This window comes from Eschrichtius robustus, chromosome 9 (genome assembly GCF_028021215.1).
Source record: "Eschrichtius robustus isolate mEscRob2 chromosome 9, mEscRob2.pri, whole genome shotgun sequence".
In the NCBI taxonomy this organism is placed as follows: domain Eukaryota; kingdom Metazoa; phylum Chordata; class Mammalia; order Artiodactyla; family Eschrichtiidae; genus Eschrichtius; species Eschrichtius robustus.
Window position 1 is genome coordinate 35,475,835 of NC_090832.1, and position 24,849 is coordinate 35,500,683.

Genomic DNA, 24,849 nt, shown 5'->3' on the forward strand with positions numbered 1-24,849 from the left:
ATTTTGGTATCTGTGAGCCAGGGGTGGGGTGCAGAAGGAGGGTGGTAGGTCCTGGAACCAATCCCCCACAGAAAGTGCAGAACAACTGTGTTTACTTTACCATGATGCAGTGTCTCTTCCTTTAATTAAATGCTATAATAGACAACAAGGTATAGGTACAAAGAGGCTTCAGTTCCTGAAAACTTAGAACAGTATGGAACTATTATCTGTATTTATGTAAAAGAATAATTATTTATAATTAATAAATTATTTAAAATTTTATATGAGTCATATTAAAATGTAGACCAATGTGATGAATTCTAAAAATGGCCACAAACTCTTTCTCTCCTTGAACCCATGTCTTTACAATTTGACTTTACAGGTCCTTCCATTAATAGGTGGAATCTTTTCACCTTTAATTTGGACATTAGCAAAGGAGACACGAGCAGCAGAAGCTTGACAAGCAGTTGCACATTGGAGCTTGACCATGTGAACAAGCACACATGCCTAGTCAAGACAAGGATGACAGATCGCATAGAGAAGACACAAGCCATACCAGCTGAGGCCTCCCAGACCAACCGCCAGCCAACCTGGGCTGACTGCAGACACATGAGTAAGACCTGCAGACTCAGACCAGTGGAGCCCAAACAAAATTTCATGAGCCAAATAAATGTTTGTTGCTTCATGGAGTTAAGTTTTGGTGTGGTGTGCCATGAAGCGAAATCCAACATATATAATCGCTAAATTAACATTATAAGCATAAGAAATAAAAATGAAAAAAGCAAGTCGAGCAAATTCAACCGTGACCATGTATGTTGTCTCTCTTCCACGTCTGATCTGATAAGTGTTCTTTAAGACAAGATAGTATGTGAAAGTAAGCCAATTCTGAATTAACCTCTTAATCTCCTTTTTTGATTCATTCCCTTAGTAGGAGCCATACCTTAGATTTCAGGTACTCTGATTCTTTTGTTCTCAGAGTAACTCGTACCTGTTTGATTCTAGGTTTTGTTGTTGGTTGATGTGTCTCTTTTGTTTTAATTTACAAAATTTAAAAAAAAAAGAAGCTTCTCTTCCTCGTTGATCTTTAAAAAACAACATTTTCCAGAGTTTCTTCTCACAGTTCTTTCTTGGATGAAGTCTACCATCTGAAAAAACAGAAAGCAAATTTTCTCTTTCTGGCTCTCCTTTGCCTTTCACTTTTAATAGTGATGTTCTCTGCTGATATTCTTGGTTGTTTTCAATGAATTTCACAGATGAGCACTCCCAGTCCCACTCCCAGTTCGTTATAGCCCATGGAAATTTCTTTCCTCTTATAACATCTCATCTTTCTTCTGATTGTGAATGAAAATTAGCAAGACACATAACAAAGTTAACATTGAATACAGAAATTGAAGACAGAAGTCCAGCAGATCTAAGTTCAAACACCACCTTTGTCACTTAAAGACCTATGGCACATTATTTACATTTCCATTCTTCACTTTTCTCATTTGCAAAATGGGAGTAAGTTATAATTTATAGGATTGTTAAGAATAAATGAGTATTTATAAAAGTATTTTGATAGTGCTTGATGTAATAAAAATTCTCAGTAGAGGTGTTTTATTATGGTTTTCATATGTTTAGTATTTGTCCAAGTGCATTGTTTCCAAAGTTATTTATTGACAATCCAGAGAAGATGAAGACAAGCCTATAATGTTAACATGAAGAAGAAGAAGGAACAATTCAAAATATTCAAAACACTTTTATTAGTTTATCTCGCCTAAACTTCACATAATCCTATGAAATGGTTATTATCATCACCCACTTAATAGATTTGTAGAGTGAAATCTGTCAGTGTAAGTGTCCTTTGTAAATTCACACAACTTTGAAGTGGTCACCACTCAAATAGAGACCCATTTGGCTCCCAGTCTCATGCTTTCTGACAACTGCATGCTGGCATACCCTCTGCTATCACAGAACAAGTGTCCCACATGTTGGGAGTAATCTTCAGGAAGGCAACGCTGAAAACCACTGTATATGCAGTCAGTCAAGCCTTGCTCAACTTTTAATTCAACTGATGAAACAGAAGCTTTGGGTCTTCTATCCCCAAAGTTGCTGATGCCACATCAAAATCTTAGAAAAAGTCTTCAGAGGTTATCAAATATTTATCGTATCATACAATATCATACCATACCATATTCTTCCCTTTAGAAATATTGGCTAAAATACTAAAAACAAACAAAAAAGATAATAGGATAATTCTTTGTCTTTGCTGTCTCTCACATAGGTCCAGAAATATAAAAAAGCTTCTAGAAGGAAAAATAGTACTCACAGAAAAGCCCAAGAACACTAATTTCAAAATTCTTCCTTTGTCTGCTGTAAGGTTTTATTCAGATGTGCATCCCACATTATATAAGTTGCATTACTTAAAGTACTACAGTATGATTTCTATAACTTGCATAATGCACTGAAGAAATGAAATGGGTCAGATTGCAATTTCATTTCATTGTGCAATAACTTGTCTTAGAATCAGGGTCTATTTCTCTATTCCCAAACTTACCCCATCTTTGTATTCTAATGTTACTTAACTGAGATATTTTTGATCAATGAATATACAGTATTTCATTTTGAGAAGCAGAAAGTCATTATTGGATCGTGTGATAAAAAGATCATACTAAGAAAAATAACAGGTGGTGCTTCAAATTGTTTAAAAATTAGTCATGAAAGCAAATTTTTACTGCTGACAGTTTTGGCAGAATGCAAAGAGCTGCATCACCAGAACTTATAGATGTACCGAGCAAACAAGCAACAGATGTCGGGCAGACAAACATAGATTCCACAGTTGCTCCCATCATTTGAGCAATACTTAATTGTGTGGTTAGCACCTCAGTCCTTGTTAACATGCCCTAGAGGCCAAGGAAAATATTCTAATCCAGCATGATATTCTCTGATTTACAAGTTCTATCAGAGATTTCTTAGTGTTGATATTTTTAATCCACAGAAGTGTGATTATATTTAAAAATGAGCTGTACATTTATTAAAAAGAGAACATTTTTAATATTTTTCCTAGCAAGCAATAATGAGGAATAGATCCAGAATGCCAGAGTAAATCTTTGGTTTATGTTTTGAATGTTAAAAAGTAAAATGTTTTAAATGGCTCCATAAAGCTGATAAAATAAGATGACTGATTCCAGAGTTGGGGCAAGGAAGGTACAAGATGAGCCTGGAAGCCATTGTTGTGCCAGAAATTAAGGAAGTACTCATGAGAAAGGAAACAAAACAAAACAAAAAAAAACCAAAAAAAAAACCCACAATGCGGGCACAAATAAGTAATACAGAAGACAGCCTGAAGTGTCTCCACTTCGGCAATCTGAGACATTTTAATTATTCAAATACATAAAGATGGTAATATCATCAAATAAAATAGGAATCCATGAGTCCACATTAGAGATAGATAAATAGAGGAGAGGAAAAGCCCTTCCTTAGAATAGAATGACAACTAATACACGTGGAACGAGCACTGGAGTTATGAAATTATTTTGCCTCCATTATAGTAAATATTGATCTGGGCAAGAATAATAGATAGAATATGAAGAATATAGAATAATAGATGGATATGAAGGCAGGGGCTAGGGATAAGTTCGATGAGTTTGTTGAATAGCAGAATTGTTTCAACCCCATAGACTGTTTATCAGTTTCAAGGAGGAAGTTAGTAAGGATACAGTGGAGAAACCAGGCAACATACTGACCAGTGATCAAAATTAACATCACCAAGAAGGGGTTGGTGGATATCATGTGACTCCAGATATGACACCCTAAAAACAACACAACATCACTTTTGTAGCATTCTGGCCAGGAAGGCACTACCTGTATCTAACTATGAAAAAAAATCAGACAAATAAATATTCAGGAATATTCTATGAAATAACTTGACCATAGTCTCCAAAATATCAACCTCATAGGCTGGTGAACTATTTCAGATGATAGAATACAGAAACGTGACAACTTCCTGCAATGTGTGAGCCTAGACTAGTCTTATACTGAAAAAAAGGACTACATAAACATTATGAGAAAATTGTCCAAATGGTAATATAAATTGTTGATCTGTTAAAGCTATTGTATCAATGCTAAACTTACTGAGTGTGATATTGTGGTAGTATAAGTTATTCAAATTTTTCTTGTAACTTTCCTATAATTTGAAACTATTTTAAAATTAAAAGTTTGGAAAAAAAGAAAACATATAAGAAATGTGTTATATTATTCTATTCCAATAGTTCATAGTACTTTATAATAGATTACTTCATGTAGATACATACATAAAACAAACATATTTACACCAAATTAGCAGAAAACCAAATTGGTGATGTAAATCAGTTAACTTTTTAATATATATAATGGATTTATCTCCCCCATGATGATCTAATTTATTTTTTTAACATCTTTATTGGAGTATAATTGCTTTACAATGGTGTGTTAGTTTCTGCTGTATAACAAAGTGAATCAGCTCTATGTATACATATATCCCCATATCCCCTCCCTCTTGCATCTCCCTCCCACCCTCCCTATCCTACCCCTCTAGGTGGTCACACAGCACCGAGCTGATCTCCCTGTGCCATGCAGCTGCTTCCCATTAGCTATCTATTTTACATTGGTAGTGTATATATGTCAATGCTACTCTCTCACTTCGTCCCAGCTTACCCTTCCCCCTCCCCGTGTCCTCAAGTCCATTCTCTGCCTCTGTCTTTATTTCTGTCCTGACCCTAGATTCTTCAGAACCATTTTTTTTTTTTGGATTACATATATATATGTGTTAGCATACGGTATTTGTTTTTCTCTTTATGACTTACTTCACTCTGTATGACAGACTCTAGGTCCATCCACCTCACTACAAGTAACTCGATTCCATTTCTTTTTATGGCTAATATTCCATTGTATAATGTGCCACATCTTCTTTATCCATTCATCTGTCGATGGACACTTAGATTGCTTCCATGTCCTGGCTATTGTAAATAGTGCTGCAATGAACATTGTGGTACATGACTCTTTTTGAATTATGGTTTTCCCAGGTTATATGCCCAGCAGTGGGATTGCTGGGCCATATGTTAGTTCTATTTTTAGTTTTTTAAGGAACCTCCATACTGTTCTCCATAGTGGCTGTATCAATTTACATTTCCACCAACAGTGCAAGAGGGTCTAATTCATTTTCAATATGTGCGTTACAACTTTGTTCTGGCCCTATCCATCTGTATCCATTCTAATTTCAATTATTTTAGTAACCAGCATTGCAAGTTATCTGTGTTACTGTTTCAATTAATTAAAAAATGGATAATACCAGAAAGCTGGACCACACTTCTATTTAAGCCCCCTGGGTTAATTAAATAAGTGCCATAGAAATATGGTCCAGTTTTCCAGTATTATTATCAATAGCAGGAAATAAAGTCTTTTTTTTTTTAAGCTAGTAGCTGTCACTATATTTACCTATTCTTTTATTTCCTGATTATTGAGAACAAAGCAAGACCATCTATACTAGTGAAAACTTTTTTTAACTACTGGAAAGGCAGAATAATAATTGTTCTACAAGTGACCCCAGGGTTTTATACAGTCTCAGATGTCCGAAACTGAACTCTGTGCTATATTCTTAGACTTGTTTAATGCATTTCTACTATATGCAGTATTTATTCTATTTCCTGAGCTAGAAAACTTGGAGCTTCTTTTTCCAACATCCATCCAGTCAAACCTCTTGGTTACAGCAGATGTATCTCTTTATTCTGCCCATATGAAACTGTTCATCATTTCCCAAACATCACAAATTCCTGTTAGAACTTTGTGCTTTTGTACATGCTGTTACTTGCAAGGAAGTATTGTTCTTTCTGTCTGGCCAACTTTTCTCATCCTTCGTGTTCTGTCTCAAATGTCCCCAAGCATACTAAGCAACACCCTCCCCTGTGCTCCAGTAGCAATTCTATCATTTTTGTGGTATTCTGGTATTTTAATTTATCTGTTTACAGGCCTGTCTGACACCGGAGACTATGAAATCCTTCAGAATAAGGAACATCTCTTATACATCTTTATATCTCATTCAGGATGTGGAATGTGCATCATAAAAAGCAAGTATTCAATAAATGTGGAATGAATGAATGTAAGAATAAATAAAAAACAAATGGATGAATAACAATAGCATGAAATTAAAAAGCTAACATCTCTGGGGGAAGCAGGGAAGAGGTAAGACTTTTTAGGAAATAAAGAGCTAGGAATGTTCAGCCATTTGAAATTTACAGAATATCAATATACATATGTGTCTGGTCATATGTATATTGCATTTTTTTGAATGGAAGTTCTCTGGGGTCCAAAAGAAGAGTCCTTAGATCAAACTTGGAAATGACTCAAAGCAATGGCAGAAAAAAGGTCGGAGAGTCTTGGTTCACGACAAGGTGAAATCTGCCAATCATGTCCAGGCAGGAGCAGGAAAGGCCTTCCTCTCAAAGATGACACCCCTCTTGCACAGCAAATCGCTGTGAACTGTCTTTCAGCCTGTGACGATTCTTAGTCTTCATGCATTTTCATGGTGCAAGTCATCTCTCTGTCTTTATCATTCTTTGTCTACTACTCTGAGTCATGTACCTAAGAACTACATGGCCTTGTTCTGTATAAAACCCTACGACTTCACCTTGGTTCGTGGGATAGCCTTGTAACTCACCAACACCTGGCCTGGCCTCAGCTTCCTCCTATCCAAATAAGGGAGAGGAACTCTAATAGTCCAGAAGCTTCCTTCTAGGTCTAAAATTGTGTGATTCTAATGATAATATCAGGTTATACTAGTAACACAGGTTATCTGGTAGGTTGCCAGCTGAAAATCACTAGTCCATCCCATGGATGAAGGCTTTGAGGTTGAGAGTGACATAATAACTCAAGGAGACTTTTGCAGTGGTTGAGCTGAGAGAAGCCACCCTCCTAGTGAGCCACCTGGCCTAGGTAGGCAGCTGTGTCACCAACAGTGTGCTGAGCTTTAACTAGAGAAGACTAGCCTCTCAGATGTCCTTGAGTCCACGTGGCGAGCAGAGCTAAAAATCCTAAATAGCTCGTGGGTCTCCTAGGCTCTGTTTTTGTAGATGTAAAAATAGAAGAACATTGTGTATTAGGTCTTTTATAAACCATAAACTGTAAATACCAAAACACATGCTTCCACTGGAGAGAAGGGGTAGGAGTTTATCATCCACCTGGCCTGAGGGAGGCAACAGGATAATTGATATGCCCGTTATTTATAGCCGGGCAGTAATATCATGTTGGTCATTTTAGCTGTATAAGAAAAGAATGTTTTTAATTCCTGAATAAGTCCTGGATCATATTTAAATGATATCAAGCATCCAAATAAGAAAAGAAATCTTTGTGTGATAAATGAATGGGAAAATGAATGAATGCCGCTCAGCTTGATGTTATACAGGCAAAATAGCTTATAATTTGATGGAATGTTACAAATCTACACAGATCATTCTTGACATTACACAGATGTGGCCTCAGGCTTTGCCAGAGGTGAACCACTCAGAAAATTATGAGCTTTGGGAGACAGGGCGGTGAATGGGTTGTCTGAGCCGGTTGCATTGTTTATACATACCCTATTGCTATGAAGTTTTCACTTAGCTTACATCAGGCAGCCACTGCAATGCAGTGCACACTTGTCCTGCCAAGTGCACGATGACTCCAAGACATTGTATTCTTAGTCATGGAAATAGCTACAGCATTGCAAAAATGCGTGATACTCTCTACCCCACACTATGGTTAGTGCCTTCTGGTCTTATTCAGTCACGTTAAAGTGCCCAGAGATTTCTCGGCCTTATAAACTGTGTGTTCTCATCCAGACACAATTTCTGGCTTGTCTCTGTCCTCTTCTCACAAAAGGTACTTTGAGTTCATTTATTTTATTAGTTCTAGTAGAGAATAGAATATCAGAATCTGTCTGATATGCTGAATTAAATTCTAAGGGAAGTGTTATTAGTGCATTTTTATGTAATGGAAATATTAAATAAATAAGGATGCCATATATCTCTTTCTTCAACATCTTTAAATAACTGGTTGAAGTTTTCTTCTTTATTTTTATTAATTTATGCCACTGATGACTTCAAAAGGCAGCTCTTAAAAACAGGAAGACATATTTAATAGGCTCTTTGGAGCTAAGGTGAGATGTCTGAACTACAAGTACAGAGGTGAGAATATTTATAAATAACCTACAAATGTTGAAGATAAAATGTTGCAGGTAAAACTGCCTAGAAAGAGATGGTATTTAAAAAAAGGGAGCAGGGTGAAGGTGGCGGGAACTAGTAATGGACCCTTGTGGAAGAGTTGCACCCAAAAGAAATTTAGCAATTAGTAAGGACAGCTTCACAATGGGGAGAATAGAACCCAACTTCCATTGGAAGAGTATAGGGAATATTAGGTAGTAAGGAGTTCTGAAAGGAAGAAGAGATAAAATTTCACACTACCACTGATTGTCTGAGGAATTTTTCTGACCCTCAACACGATGCAGAGGAAAGGACCTGGGTATTAGCTGAGTGGTCACTAGCTGGCCCACTGCACTATCTAGAATGACAGCACAGGCAAAGGTCTTTACAGCAGATTCAAAGAATTCACACGCCAGGGTCCACTTGGGTTTAATGCTATTAACAGACATGAGTCCTGTGTTTTACACAAAGTTGTTGTCTTTATTATTTTCTTCTCTTCAAGTATTCTTTTTTGATGTGAATTACACTAGCCTGTAAACAAAAAAAAAAAAAAAAAGAATTGACTGAATGAACTGAGTTGTTCTAAAGAACACAACTGCTATTAAGGAGAAGACACAGTAAACTCTGCAAGCTTGTGCTGCTTCCTGATTCCAAAAAAAATGGCATCAGAAAGTAAAGCCTCAGTAACAAAGTCCTTGAATGTGGCTAATTAATAGATCCTTCTGGGGGAGTTAGGAGTGAGAGTGCTGGTCATGGAGCCCTTTACTTTTACTCTGCTGCTTCAACCCCTACTAGCTTATCAGTTTATCTGCCTCTTTGCTACATGCATTTCTAGTAGCATTGGTACTTTTGGCACCTTCTGTGGTTAAATAAAACCCACCTTTCTCTGGGAACCAACCCTAACACCAGGAAGTAAGGGTTCCTAAGGACCCTTATCTGTGGAAAATATCATTGTCAACATAGCCATAGCTATTTGATCCAAGGATGGATTCCAGAGCCATCTGGAATGCCCTGTAAAACCTGACTTTTAATTTTTTTCCTTTTTTTTAATACAACTGCCTGAGTTAAGTTTGGATTGCTGAGGCATCCACTTCAAAGAGGCATCCACTTCAAAGATGGCTTTCTAGAATAAACACATTGCCAGCCATAGGACTAGATAAAGAGCCAGGTCACCTTCCCCCACTGAGACCCCTTTGCTTTAGAGACTTTTGTTGATTTCAATAACTGACCAGTTGGACCACTTGTTTTTTCTCTTCCCAAACTTTAAATTCCAGCTCCTATACTTTAAATTCACTAAGAAAGAGTAGAGTGCACCCCTGAAACCCTAGGCCCCCATCCTTGACTCCAGTAAAAGCAGAACTCCAGGCCTGTTCTCTCTCTCTCTCTCCCCCGGCCCCCAAACAACCTCACCATTAGGCCCCAGGTGTGCCATGTGCTTTCCAGGACCTGTGGGTAATAAACCTTTTTTTTTTTTTTTCAAAGTTTCCTGATGGTTATTGCTGAAAGGCATCTTGCAATCATAATAAGAACCACAGGGCTGATCCAGCCACAACATTGGTTATTGACAGGCTGGGATCGGCACAAAACAACTGGTCAATCAGAAGAAAGAATAGAGAGCCTGGGAGTTAGTTGAGCTGAGTTCTTTAAATGGCAGGGAGAATCTGGACCACAATGTTTACAGTCTCCTGATACTGGGTTTCTGGATCTGCCTTCTTCCTTCCTTTCTTGCATCTTCATTTTTCTTTTGATTTTGTGAGATATGTCCATCTTCCAACAAATTCCCTGTTTTTGCTTATGCTAGTCAGAATTCGTTCCTACTGCTCCCAACCAAAAGAATGTAATGAATGCTCTTTCAGAGCACCTAACCTCACACTATACTTGGATTGTCTGTTTCACTGTCAGATTCCCCACTAGACTGTAAGCTTCACAAAGGATGGGAACACTAGTGATCTACACATTAATGAATCCCATGCACTTAGCACAGGGCCTGACATTTCATAGTTGTGCCAATATCATTGAGTGAAACAGTTAATGAGCTAGACACCTTATCATCCTTACCGTGGTCCATTTGGCAAAATTGGCTAAGTTCATTTTGTATTACCACCATATAATTGTTAATACTATGTTCTTTTGATTTATTGCAGGGCTTCCGTTTATACTGGCATACAGTTTTCTTCTTCTACTAAATCTTAAACCTAGGTCAATTCCTTTGTTTTATAGAGCTATGTTCATCCTGAACTCATGAGCGTAAGATCATGACTTTACTCAGAAACTGAGTTTCAAACATGAAAAATGATGAAAATGAAGTGTTGACTAACCAAAAAATAACAAAAATGTACTTGCAAGGAACTACAAACAGCTGACCCAACAGATTATTCTTTCTGATCCATTCATTCACGTGAGAAAGAAGAGGGATACCTCTCCATCTGATCCTCTTGTTCAGTGGAAAGTAAGTCATCTCTTGGTGGGCCGGTGGGCATCTAGTGAAGCTAATGCAGTTTGCAAAGCATTAGAAGCAGAAACCTCACATCCTGGGCTTAGCTGAAAGGAGTGAGGGAGGTTATTGTCTGGTGAGTGATCTGAGTCTAGATTCAAACAGCTGTGGAGCAACTAGATCCTGACTTGCCTATTTACAAAATTTTCCTTTCTTCCAGGATATAACATGTATAAGCATCTGACCTAAGAGTTAGGGTTCCGAATGTGGGTGCTGGTAAATGTTTTACAACTGGTTTTCTGGGGGGGAAAAATAAACAAAAAAAGTGGTGATTGTAGCATTTGCTGATTTCCATGGTGTACATTGTTTCTAACATGGCCAATTTCCAGGTACCAGTGTGATATCAAGTAGCTCACAAAATTCCTGAATATTTATCAGTTGACTCTCATGAGCTGGTATAGGCAAACTCCAACACACCACTGATCCTCTTCCTTGGAGGGTGTTTATCACACACCTCAGTCCATTATGGTGTTTGGTTTCATTAACTGACACATGCACACTTATATTCATTTACTAAACTAACATTTATGAAGTGTCTTGTGACAGAAATGGGAGATAAAAAGACTAACTCTACCCTCTAAGGGTTAATAGTCTAACAGAGACAAATTTTTTAACAATAACAGGTAATATTAGAGGTATGTACAGGCTATATGGGGCCACAAACAAGAAAGTACTTAAATCTACGTGAGGAGGCAAAGGAACATAATATTAACTATTTAGTCATTTAATGAGCATGCTTTTAGCAATGATTATTACCAAGAACGTTAAGCATTTGATCATACAAAGGCAAATTAGATACTTCTAGAGAGGGCTTCACATTATAGCAGGAAAGATAAGTAAGTAAATGAGCATAATCTGGTATAAGTACAATTATGGAAGTGGATATTAGAAGCAGTGATGGCATATAAAAAGCATAAGATCCACACAGCTTGGTATAACCCACAAGACCTCAGTCACAGGGCCCCTTGGTGTCTCTCTATACTCATTTCCGACATACCGTATAACCCATGCTCTGCTCTAACTGAGCGTCTTGAAACTCCTTTAAAATGCCCGTTTCCTGCCACTGAAACTCGGGCTTTCCTCTTTTGGATTCAAGTGAATATTTCCATATAACTTTTTTGAAGGGAAACATACTAGAACAGTCTTTGTCTATCTTTCTGTCAGGCATTCTTCTTTGCTTTGCTTTTTGAAAAATGTCATATTAATTTATATAATTTTCACATAATAAAACTTACCATTTTATTAGTTCAGCAAGCCTTTTGCATTCCAGACCATCTAAGATGAGCTTACTTCTTCTGAAGTGTGTCTTTAAATACTGCTTTATGGTGGACTCTGGGAAGGTAGTAAACTCAGTTTTTTACTTGTAAATATTTTTATTTTCCTTTCATTCTAAAAGGTTTTGCTAAACATGCAATTCTAAGTTGAGAGTTATTTTCTCTCAATAATTTGAAGATGTTATTCCGCTCTCTTCTAGATTTCACTGTTGCTGTTGAAAAGTTTGCTGTGACCCTATTATTGTTATTACTCCTCTGTAGTTTGGAATGGAAAGAATAACAATGGGTCTGGAAGCCATTCCTTGCTCCACAAGGACACCAGAGGCAAGCTTGACCCTGGGCAGAACTCCTTGCAAATGTTAACTGGTGGAATTTACTGACTAAGAAGTACATGAGGGCTATGCAGGGGTTTCGATGTGCTGATTACAGAGCTAGGAATGCTTTTAGCATGGTGGATCTGTTCCATGCAGATTGGTCACTGTAAATAACCTGCAATTTATATACTGCCATTGCACTGAAGAATGGAAGGTGTGTACAGTGGCTTTCCTGTGCTAACTTGGCCCATACTCAGTTTTCAACACTCTAAAAGTAACCACATACTGGTGAGGGAAAGGGATTCTGAAAATGGTGTCTGACAGTTTGGGGTCTCCTGGATATTGATGTTGAATACACTTCAGTGTTTTGTGTGAGTCTGTTGAACAGTTTGAGTCTGTGATTTTACACAGGTATCTGTTCTTCCTCTTCAACTAATTTAAGAACTCCCTCCCACTTTGGTGTTATGCAGTTTCACAATGGTTTGCTATGTATGCATTTATTTTTTATAAATTACAGTATATCTTTAATTGTTTTTTGCTTCCAGGATCTGTAGATTCATATTTTTCAATAGTTCTGGAATGTTTTCAGTCATTACCTCATTGAACATTGTTATTCCTCTAGTCTCTCAAATCTATCTTTTCTAGCTCTTCAATTAGATGAAAGTTAGACATTTTCATGCATTTCTTTTAAATACTCTTTAATATATTTGTTTTCCCTTTATCCTATAGTCTGTAATATTTTTTCAGATATAAATTCCATTTAAGTAATTCTCTTCTAATTTACTGTTTAACTATCCATTTTGGTTTTATTTTAACAAATACAGTTTTTTACTTCTGAAAACTTCACTTACCTCTGTTTTCCAAGTATTACTTATTCTTGATAGATTTTTATTGCTTGCTTATCTTGTGTAAGAATAAGCTATGTTCTTAAAATTTTACAATAGGATATCAATGTGATTTCTCATAGCTGTATTTGTGATGAGAAATGTGAAATACCAACACTTGAAGTATAGCATAAAAATGACCCCAAGTTGACTGTGATTCGACACTTATCACAAGATTATTTGGGATATCTGAAATTACAAAGGAAGTGTAGTGGACCTGCTCATTTTCCAAATCCTCTAATATCTCTAGTCTGCATCTATATTATAAATTAGTCCTCAGTGAAACAATAACAGTGTTATATTTCTATCATTTATTTATCACTTTCTACATCCTATGTATTGATTCAAAACAATTTTACAAGATAGGTGCTGGTATTATTCTTATTTTACATATGCGAAAACTCAAACTTAAAGAATGTGTGTAACAGTTACACAACTAGCAGGACCCAGGATTCAAATTCAGGATTGCTCAACTCCAAATTCCAAAAGCATTTGAACAAAGCATGAAATTATTTATCAAAATAGTACCTAATTTCCCTTACATAAGAACTGACTTGAAAATTTCTCTTTAAATGCAGCATAAGAAAAAGATTGCCACTATAACCCAAAGGACACGCTTTCTGCTATAAGATCACTAGAATTATAACACCTCATCTGATTTTCTCTGTATCTTATCTGTCAGAAATCTCAAAGTAAAACAGAATATCTACCTGCCATAATAATCTATAGTCAGATGCCTGGTAGTAAATATCAATTTGCTTTTGTCTTTTTTTTTTGCACTGTTTTAATTCTTTTACTTTTATATTTCCTTTAACTTTTAAAGAGTTTCAAATATCTTTTATAATGCAGGCAAGATATCTTTAAAAACTCAAATTAATGTGCTAGGTATGAGAAATATTCATTGCCTCAACATTAATGGCAAGTTCAGTTTAGTTCAGTCAAAATTATTATTTTTGGTTTCAGAAGCCATCGTCAGCCTTAGTTGACTGTAACAGCGGCTCAGTCTTTGAGGAGTTTGCAGACAACTTATGTGGTCAACTTACTTCCCAACAGAAGTGTGCCTTGTTGTGTTTCTCTTAGGCTCATACATTAAACACTACAGGTAGCAAGGAACCTTCTTTTCACCACCTACCATCCCCACCTATACTTCCACACTTATATGTATCCACCCTTGAAAAATTAGACCCAAAGGGTGTGCATTACCATCTTTTATTTAGTCTTTGTTGAAAAAATATCCTCAAATGTTGCCAAAAACCAAGAAAGAAAATTATGTTTTTTGTTGTTGTCATTATTATCCCAGTTATAACCTTTTATCTTTTTTTTTAAAAGCGACTACAACTCTTTTTTTTTTTTTTTTAATTTTTATTTATTTATTTATTTTTATATTTCTGGCTGTGTTGGGTCTTCGTTTCTGTGCGAGGGCTTTCTCCAGTTGCGGCAAGTGGGGGCCACTCTTCATCGTGGTGCGCGGGCCTCTCACTATCGTGGCCTCTCTTATTGCGGAGCACAGGCTCCAGACATGCAGGCTCAGTAATTGTGGCTCACGGGCCTAGTTGCTCTGCGGCATGTGGGATCTTCCCAGACCAGGGCTCGAACCCGTGTCTCCTGCATTGGCAGGCAGATTCTCAACCACTGCGCCACCAGGGAAGCCCTATAATCTTTTATCTTGATAACATTTCAACTGTTTGATCATTGCAAAATGTACATATTTTAGAATGAACTAAAATTATTTATTTCTAGATCACTAGTATTTGTTAAAGGCCTATTGTATCCATATTTGTACTAGATATTATGAAATTTAATAAAGCAATAAATAGATAAGTTCAAAACAATAAACATGAAAAATATACAAAAATAAACAACCTGAATATAATTCTAAAGGTGAAGTTATATGATATAAGCAAAATAGAGAGGTATGTTTCCGGACACATCACGTAAAATGTTAATGGGTAACTTGGCATTAGTCAGACAGTTAAGCATTTTAATTGATAGTAAAAAGATGGGAAACTTCTCTGGTTGGGAGAACAGGATGAACAGAGAATATGAAAGGGAGAGAGAAGAAGGAGAGTAGTCTCTCTGAGAAGTATATCAGGGAACAAGGAATCACAGGCCATTGTAAGCCAGGCAAGGGGGAGGCAGAGTGGACAGGGGCACAGCACAGTGGGTAATAGCCCCAGTTCTACAGCCATGTAACTTGAGATAGAGTCTCGGAGGCTGATGAACAGAGGACTTAAACTTTAGGCTGGCACTTCTGCAAGATCATAAAGGATAATATTTCAATTAATTAAATTTTAAAGTGGGTGGTAGTTGTATTTTCTGTTTGTCTTGCCATCTTTTAAAATATAAATTGCTACATTCACCTAAACAAAAACAGTTGGTGATCAATTTAAAGACAGATGGCACAGATATTTTTCCCTACAAGTATGGCTTTTTTACAGTTGTGATATTTTCTTTCCTGAAATTCAATTTTTAAAGATCTCAAAGGAAGCATTTCTAAAATATAAATGATGACTGCAGTAGAGAAAAAAAAAAGCATACTGATTACTGAACTCAACTGTAAGAGCAAATGAGTTCCAGTGGGATATGGCTTGTGTGTCCAAATGTGTTCTAGCCATGAGGTCAAGAGGCCATGATGTCAAAGCCACCCTTACTTGTCTGAAGAGTCAGTGGCTGCCTAGGCAATGTTCCTTCAGGGTTAACAGAAAAGGTACCTGTCACTCAAAACAACTCCCCTGTCTATAGACTGACTTCTGATGTCTTTTCATTCTCTCTAAAAAGAGGACTTTTAAGTGAAGATACTCTGTGCAATATAAGGAGTTGGTTTACATTTGCTTGAGGATATAAATGAATGAGGTTGATTCAGTCATGCCAGTCTCATGAATACTCACTTTTGATCTAATGAGATAATTTGACCACATATCACAGCTCTCTTTGCCCAGGGTAAGTTTGCATAGTATATCTTTATACTCTGTACAGTGTGGAATAGTAGTAAACACTCTGGATCACTTATTTACTTTTCTAAATAACTTATTGAAGATACATTAGCAAATGCAGCTTCAGATTTTCCTACCACCCAAAACAACAGAATCTGTGTTTTGAGTAAAATTTAAATTGTAACCCAATGCCTTCAAACTTAAAAAAAAAAAAATTTCCAATTGTAAAGAGTATAGTCTCTGATCTTTAATAAGCACTATTTCTTAGATATCAAGGACTTCGTGCTATTTTAGGAAGAGAAAATGGCATATGAGAAAGAATCTAAAACGGATTTACTTTTAGATTCTATGTCTATTGCTGCAAAAGACAGTTACAGTTGGCATCTAAAAACCACACAGCTTTCAAACAGATACCATCTGGAACTGTGAGTAGTCTCCTCCAGGCAAAAGAAATGAGGGGATAATTCAACAGAAACAGCAGAATGAGGACATGGGAAGTTATTAAAACAATAACATGTGCATGTCCATCAGTTTGGCAACGATCTTAGTATCTTGTTACAACACAAATCTAGTGTATATTTTATGAGCAACACCTGTACTTTAAGTATTACGGGTTGCAAACATGAGTTTCTGTTTTTAAAATTGAAGTAAACGCACCCAGAAATTACAGAAATGAGACAAACATGATCATGCACTGCTGGTGGAAGAGTAAATTGGTCTAACCTTTCTAGAAAACAAATTGGAATCAAATATCAAATGCCTTTAAAACTTATTCATGACATTTTAACACTTCTAGCAATCTATCTAAGGAATTTGTCAGTGATCTTTTAAAAAGGGAATATGACGTTTTGCACAGTACTCTTCTTAAGAGCAAAAATTAACTCTACAACAAGGGAATGGTTAAACAAATCATGCCATTTCCACATTATGTAATATTGTGGAGCCCATAACCATGTTTTGAAAACTTAGTATTATTTTTAAAGGTTTATGATTTAATGTTAATTTTTTGCAATTTCATGAGTAAAATTTTACATATGTGACCATTAAAGTTTGTAAAAAAGAAAGTAACTCAAATGAAAATATTTCAGTTCTTTATATATTTTCCACTGCCAGACAACAATAGCTGTAATATTCAATGAGGGATCAGTCTTAATCCTGCTCATTTAAGTCACGTAGAACAAATCTATTTCAACTTCTTCACCTTTCAAATATTCGAAACTAGGTAGAGAGAGCTGTCAGATGATCTGTCTACTCCTTCCCAATCCTGACAAAATGTCACAGCTTCTCCAAGTTAAACATTCCTGATACCATCAGCGATTTCCTACATGATATTTTCTATTTATTTACTTAATTCTATTTATATACAATGCCTTCTATCTGCTGGTTATTGTTCTGTGTGCTTTACAATGGTGAGTTAAAGTGGCCTTCAGGGTATTTTCTGATCTAGGTTATCTGGAGGTTTGTGTTCTAATTGTGTTCTAAATTCAGGAGCGGGGTGGGGGTGGGGGGTGGGGGAGAAATAAGACCTTGGGACCATTCCAGGTGGAGAGTTAAACTGAGTCCTGCCCTCCCACCCCTGCACAAGGTTGTGATCTTTGAAGGGCTGTGCCTTCTGAAAAATGATAAATGAGGCAAAATCTATACAACCAGAAAATGTGTCTGACTTCACTTGAGCTATGAGTGAGGAAAGAAATCTCCCTTGAGAATTTGTAAACACAGGCATGGTTCAGGCGGTCTTAGGGTTTTATTTTAAACCTCCTTGGTGGTTAAGTGCCAAGCTGAGAAATATACTCACACTGGTCCTCGTTGGCAGAGCCCTGGGTGTCTGGAAGAACACACTCCCTGAGGGCATAAATTTAATCCAGATTTGTGGATTAAACCTTGGATTCTCAGAAGTTCAAAAGTCAAGCAGATATAGTCAGGGTAACAAGATCTCACACCTCATAATTACAAAACTCTCAAAGTTAAAACAGTTTTTTAAAAAAAAATTTTTAAATTGGGGTATAGTTGCTTTTACAATTTTGTTTTAGTTTCTGCCGTACAATAAAGTGAATCAGCTATATGTATACATATATCCCCTCCCTCTTCGACCTCCCTCCCCCACCCATCCCACCCATCTAGGTCATCATAGAACACTGAGCTGAGTTCCCTGTGCTATACAGCAGGTTCCCACTAGCTGCCTATTTTACACCTGGTAGTGTATTTATGTCAAACTTAATCTCCCAATTCATCCTACCTTCCCCTTCCCCCCTTGTGTCCACATGTCCATTCTCTACCTCTGCACCTTTATTCCTGCCCGACAAATAAGTTCATCTGTACCATTTTTCTAGATTCCATATATGTGTGTTAGCATACAGTATTTGTTTTTCTCTTTCTGACTTACTTCACTCTGTATGACAGACTCTAGGTCTATCCACATCTCTACAAATGACCCAATTTTGTTCCTTTTTATGGCTGAGTAATATTCCATTATATATATATGTACCACATCTTCTTTATCCATTCATCTGTCGTTGGACATTTAAGTTGTTTTCATGTGCTGGCTATTGTAAATAGTGCTGCAATGAACATTGTGGTACATGTGACTTTTTGAATTATGGTTTTCTCAGGGTATATGCCCTGTAGTGGGATTGCTGGGTGATATGGTAGTTCTATTTTTAGTTTTTTAAGGAATCTCCATACTGTTCTCCACAGTAACTATATCAATTTACATTCCCACCACCAGTGCAAGAGGGTTCCCTTTTCTCCACATCCTCTCCAGCATTTATTGTTTGTAGATTTTTTAATGATGGCCATTCTTACTGGTGTGAGGTGATATAAAAGTATTTTAAATGCTTGAAGAAGTAGTAAGAAATGAAAACTGAGCAATTAACCAGGTATTATGCTTCTAACTATGGGCAGATGTGAAAAGTAAACAAATAGAAGTTATAGAAAAAAATTTAATATGTATGTATATAGTGTTCCAGAAGAAAGGAACAAATAGACAAAAAAGGGCAATATTTGAAGAGATAATAGTCAATAAATTTTTATAATTGATGAAAGACAAATCCACATAATTAGAATAAATAAAGAAAAATTCTTCTATAACTTATCACAGTAAAAATAAAGAACAGCAAAGACAAAGAGATGATCTTTAAAGCAGTCAGAGGAAAAAGATTGCCGACAAAGAAATAACAATTAGACTCAATGCAGACTTCTCAGTCTCAACAACGGAAAACAGAAGTGTTTCAAAGTACTGATACAGATTAATTTCAGCCTGTAATTATATACACAGATGAATTATTATTCAAGAATGTGAAAAAATAAAAACATTTCAGAACAACAACCAAAAATAAGTTCATTCTCCTCCAACAAAGGAAATTCCAAACTATATTTCAGAAAAAAGGAAAATGATTCCAGATAAGAGAAGGAATAATGATCAAGAAACTGATAAAAATAAAAAAGTGGTAAATCTTTCTTAAAGGACTGAATAAAATAATAATATTATCAATGTCTAACTCCAGGAACGAAAAAAGAAAATATAAAAAAATAGTGGACTATTACATAGTAAGATAGAGTTCATCAGAGCTATATATTATATTTATTATAATTTTCAAAGAAAAAACGAAGATAAATAGAATTTATAATTTACAAGTCAGTGGGAGAAAAAAAAAAAAAAACCACAACAGTAGAAGTTTTTAAAAAAACTCCAGTAACCCAAAAGAAATTCAGAAGAAGAGGAGAACCTAAAAATCATGATATACAGAAAGCTTAAAATAAGAAAAATTTAATATGAAAACCAGTGAAGGACAGAATAAGAAAGAAAATCTGTCTTTTCCCAAGTCATAGATACAAAAACTGTTGTAGTAGTATCAGGAAACTGAATTAACAGTGTATTTAAAAATAATACATCTGATCAAATTGGATTGATCCCAGGCAAGAATGCAAGGATACTTTAGCATTTGAAAGCCTATTAATAGAGTTCATCACATTAATATATTGAAGGGAAAAAATTATCTGATCATCTCATTAAATGGAGAAAAAAACATTAATAATAAAATTCATAATTTCTATCACAACAATTCATAGGAAATTAGGAATAGAAGAAAACTTCTTTCCTGATAAACAGAACCTATCATAAACTTGCAGAAACTTACTATACCTGATGGTGAAATGTCAGGTTAATGCACATTAAAATTGAGACAACAATGCTCATATCATCAACATATTGAATGTCATAAAGAAAGCTGGACCAGTACAGTTAGAAAAGGAAAAGAAAAAAGAGAAACTAATCAAGTAGTCATTATTTTAAAATGTGTTTGTAAAAAAATGTATAGAAAAGTATCTGATTTAATAAGATTAAAAACAGCAGCTGGATATAAGAAGATATATATATATATATATATATATCTCCAAAAATAGACAGCTAGAAAAGATAATTTTAAAGATAGCATTCGTAACAGCAACAAAACAAAAAAATAGCAAGGAGGAATAAACCTAATAATATAAATGTATAACCTTAGTGGAGAAAATATGAACAATTTGCTGGAAGATATTAACAAGATAAATCAAGTACCTGAAGGAAAGACTCCTATATAGCAAAGCTGTTTATAATCATATCTTAACCTGTAAATTTAATGTGAACTCCTTTCAAAATCCCACACAAGTTTGTTATGCAATTTGACAAACTGGTTTGAAAATGCAGATATATCAGCTAATGGCCATGAACAGGCCAGACAGTTTTGAAAAAGAAGAACAGGATAGAAGGATTTGCCTAGTTATATACCAATGCTTATTACAAAGCAATAATAATTGAGACAATACTGTGTTGGCTCAGAAGCAAACAAAACATCAAAGGAACAAAACAGTAAGCCTAGAAACGGAACCACACACAAACAAACTTCATATATGACAAGTGGCATTGCTAATCAGTAGTGAAAATGTGGACAATTCAATAAATGCCGTTAAATAATTGGTTATAACCATGGAAAATAAATTATAAGTCACACCATACGTAAAACTCAATATCAAATTAAAGTCTTAAAGATGGTAAGCAGAAGCATAAGATTTTTGAATGATAAGGGAGCACTGTATGACTTTGGGACAGACAAGAATCAATAAAGAAGTTTAACGCCCTTAAGGAGTTGAAAATTAACCCTAATACAGGAGGAAGACTTACAGCATAAGAGGAGTCCGGCTCCTGGGTAAAACGCTTTGTGTGATGTTTCAGGCCTGACCAAAGGCCGCTTGGAGACAGCAGCCCTCCCCACCCCGGATCTGGCACACAGCCCTCCCTCTGCAGCTTCTGAAGGGGGTTGCAGTCAACGACTCAGGCTCCTCTGGCAGGCGGTGCTCTCCGCACAAGCCTTCATTCCCAAGCCTCTTTATCTGAGGCTTTGGGTGGGCTCTTCTTCAGGCACCTCTGCTGGGACCTCATTATTGGGGGTGGGGAAGGGGAAGCGTTGAAGACACTTTCCGCCAGCCTGACTCAGTTACTCTGTACATTTCCACTCCTAGCCCTTCCCCCTTGCTCTCTCCTCATCCCAAGTTTCGTAAAACTGCCAGAGCCTTTTGCTGGGAATATTTAAATATTCCCAATTATCTTAAATTTTGGTTGATGAAATATGGGCATGATATTTGGAGATAGTAAAAGTGGGACTATTCTAATCAGCTTTCATTTGCCTCAGTGTTATAGAAAATGAGACGCTAAAATTTCAGCCTAAAGTGCCAAGAAATAGGTTGATATGGTGTTTCAAAGATTCAGCTACTCATTTGTGAATGATGTCATTTTCAAATTTTGAATCCTTCATAATGTGTGAATGATTATGGCAAAAAAATTATTCAGTTACATGGAGTTTTGATTCCTTCTGAGCAATATTAACAAAGTTCTATGAAAGAATGGATATTTTTAGAAAATATATTCTGTGGAAAAATATAAAAAGAATGAGAACAAAGTAAAAGAAAGAAAGCAAAGAAAAGAAATCTGATGAGAAAGTATAACAAGATAATCTAAATAAAATGAAAACCTTAGGAATAACAATAAATGTCAATACATTAAGCCTTTCCCCAGCAAAAATTGTGCTATCAGTTTAAATTTATACACACCCTAACAGAAATAATATAATAGATGGATATGATTTTTAAAACAGATGTGATATTACAATTAGCAAGGAGAAAGGAATTCAAGGAAATTGCATTTAATGGAATTAAGCCAGTCGTTTTATATTAATAAAATTCACAAGAAGCTCTGTATGTATGTGTGCGTGCGTGCGCACGTGTGTGTTGAGAAATCTATATGTACTAAAATATTGCATCAAAATATATGATATCAAAACTATCTTAGTTGAAGGGAAAAAAAATTCCCAAACATAATAGTAATAGACAATATAAATGTAACTTTCAGTCCATGATAAAGTAGGCAGAAATTATAATGAAGGTAATCTGATAATGTAATTAATAAAATATATTAATTTTTCTAAACTTGTGCCCTACAACCAAGACAACTTATTTCTTAAAAACCATGGAGAATTTACAAAAATTGAGTATTTATCAGGCCACAAAGGAAGCTCAAATTACAAAAAAACATAAATGGCATAAGACACATTCTCTGAAAACAATGCATTGAAAACAATGCATTTAAACCAATGCAATACTAAAAGTATAAACAACAACAAAAATCAATCACTTAAAAATTTAAAACTCAGAGGATTCATCATATTTTCATCCAAGAAGAAATCAAACCTGTATTTTATTTAAACTGTAATTTTACTTAAAAATTATAGCAGCAATTTCCTTATAAACATACATTCTTAAACCCCTAAATAAAAATTAAGCAAAGTGAACTGTCATATGCTAAAAGTAATAAACTCTAATCAAGAAGTAGTAGAATGGTTTAATATTAGAAAATTTATTCATATACTTAATTCAATCAATAAAGCCAAAATTTTAAAATTATCTCACTAGAAGCTGAAACAAAATTCAGTGAAATTCAATATGTATTTCTCCTGAAAGAATAAAATAAAAAGATATTTTCTCCACATGTTAATTAATAATATGGTGTTCCCTCTTCGGGTATTAGCAAAGTGCTTTATTATAGACTAGGTCTCTTACTAAGAACAACTAGACAAGCTGGATAAAAATATAAAATGCTCAGATATGCACTACAATGATATTGCTGAGTGAGTTGGCTCTGGACTGTAGGGAAAATTCATTTGAGTATGCTTCTGAAAGCCACCTGGATGGATAATCAGCACAATGGCCACAAGGTTTCCTACTGAGACAGGGGGAAATGGAAGGCCTGTACTTCACTGAAATACAGCAGAGCACAACTCCCTCCATCTACTGTGCTCAAGAGAGGGGCAAGAAAAATGTTTACCCCATAATCCTAGGCCAGTTGAGGATACCAGAATAAACCCAAGCCTGCCACACAGACCAGAGATCAAGTCACAAGTCCCAGACAATGGAAATTAATATTTACTACTGTCAAGAGTATGTTTCCAAGAAACTGTCACAATATTTCAGATAGAAAGTTTCAAGTGTCCTCTAAAGTCTACACGGTATCCAAATTTTTCTTCCTTTTGCACCTTCAGGCTTTGCTACATAAACCTGTGTTATTAATGCATCTCACTCTGTTATTCTTTGCTTTACTAAATATGGGAAGATCAGAGAAGCAGGTCCTTAAGAGAAGCAAATATTAATGCTGTTGAGGGATGAAACGAACAGTTCTGCCTTTCCCTTTTCTAATGCTTAGGGGAGTGTGTACAAAAGAAAAAGGGAAAGAGAGAGAAAGTGAGGTCCATTGAATGCTCGAAAAACGATCTATAGAGCAAAAATGATTTATAGAGCAAAAATGTACTTTCCCCAAATTTTAGAAAATATTTCACCCCAGTAAAGAGCTTTCAGAGTATGCATTGATGATAGACTGAAATTTTCATACTATTCAACTGAAAATTATTTTGTCTTCCTAAACCATTTTTGTATACAGTTTTTAAGTTATTTAGGTTTTTCCTCACATCATTGTCTTTCATATCCAAACGCCGTAAATAAGCTGAAAATGACAAGTGTAGATGGATTCAGAAGCTTTATATTTATCATCCTCCCACAGACTCTCTGTCTAGTCTGTGGGTCCAAATGTTCCGTGTGCCCCCAGCCGCATCACATTGTAGGCTGCCCTTGCCTCTGCTAGGGTTTCACGGGGCTCTAAGGCAAATGGGACTGGTTGCCTCTTCGTTTTCTCACAGTAGATAGGCTTTATTCACTCCTTCCACATTTCTATCATCCTGACAAGTAGCAGCTCTTCAATTTCCTCTCTCTAAAGCAGAGTATCTTTCCCAGCTCCTTGACTTTGGCCAATGGGATGGGAGTAAATGTAAGGCAGGCAGGAACTTGAATGTGTTTGAGGAGGAAGGTTTACCCTCTTGCATTTCTGCTCTTTTGCTCTTATTATGGGGAGAGCCTCCCTTGGTTAGCTGCTGCTTCTTTTGCCTGGACCCCAGAATAAGGACACAGGAAACAGAGCCGCACCATTTGACCAATGGATCCAGGAGTAAAATAAATGCTCTTTGCTTTATGCCACTGAGATTTTGTGGTTTGTTTTTCTGCAGTGTTGTTGCAATGGCGAGCTGACACATGGGGGATCGACCCATAACACCTCTTTTTGCAGCCTAATTTCAGAATCAATGAAAAGAGAGAGAGAAAGAAAGAGAAACTGAGAGAGAGAGAAAGGAAATCAGACAGATAGACCTACTTTGGAGGACGAGGCTTAGGTGTACTTGAACTCTGGCTTCATAATACCGACCAC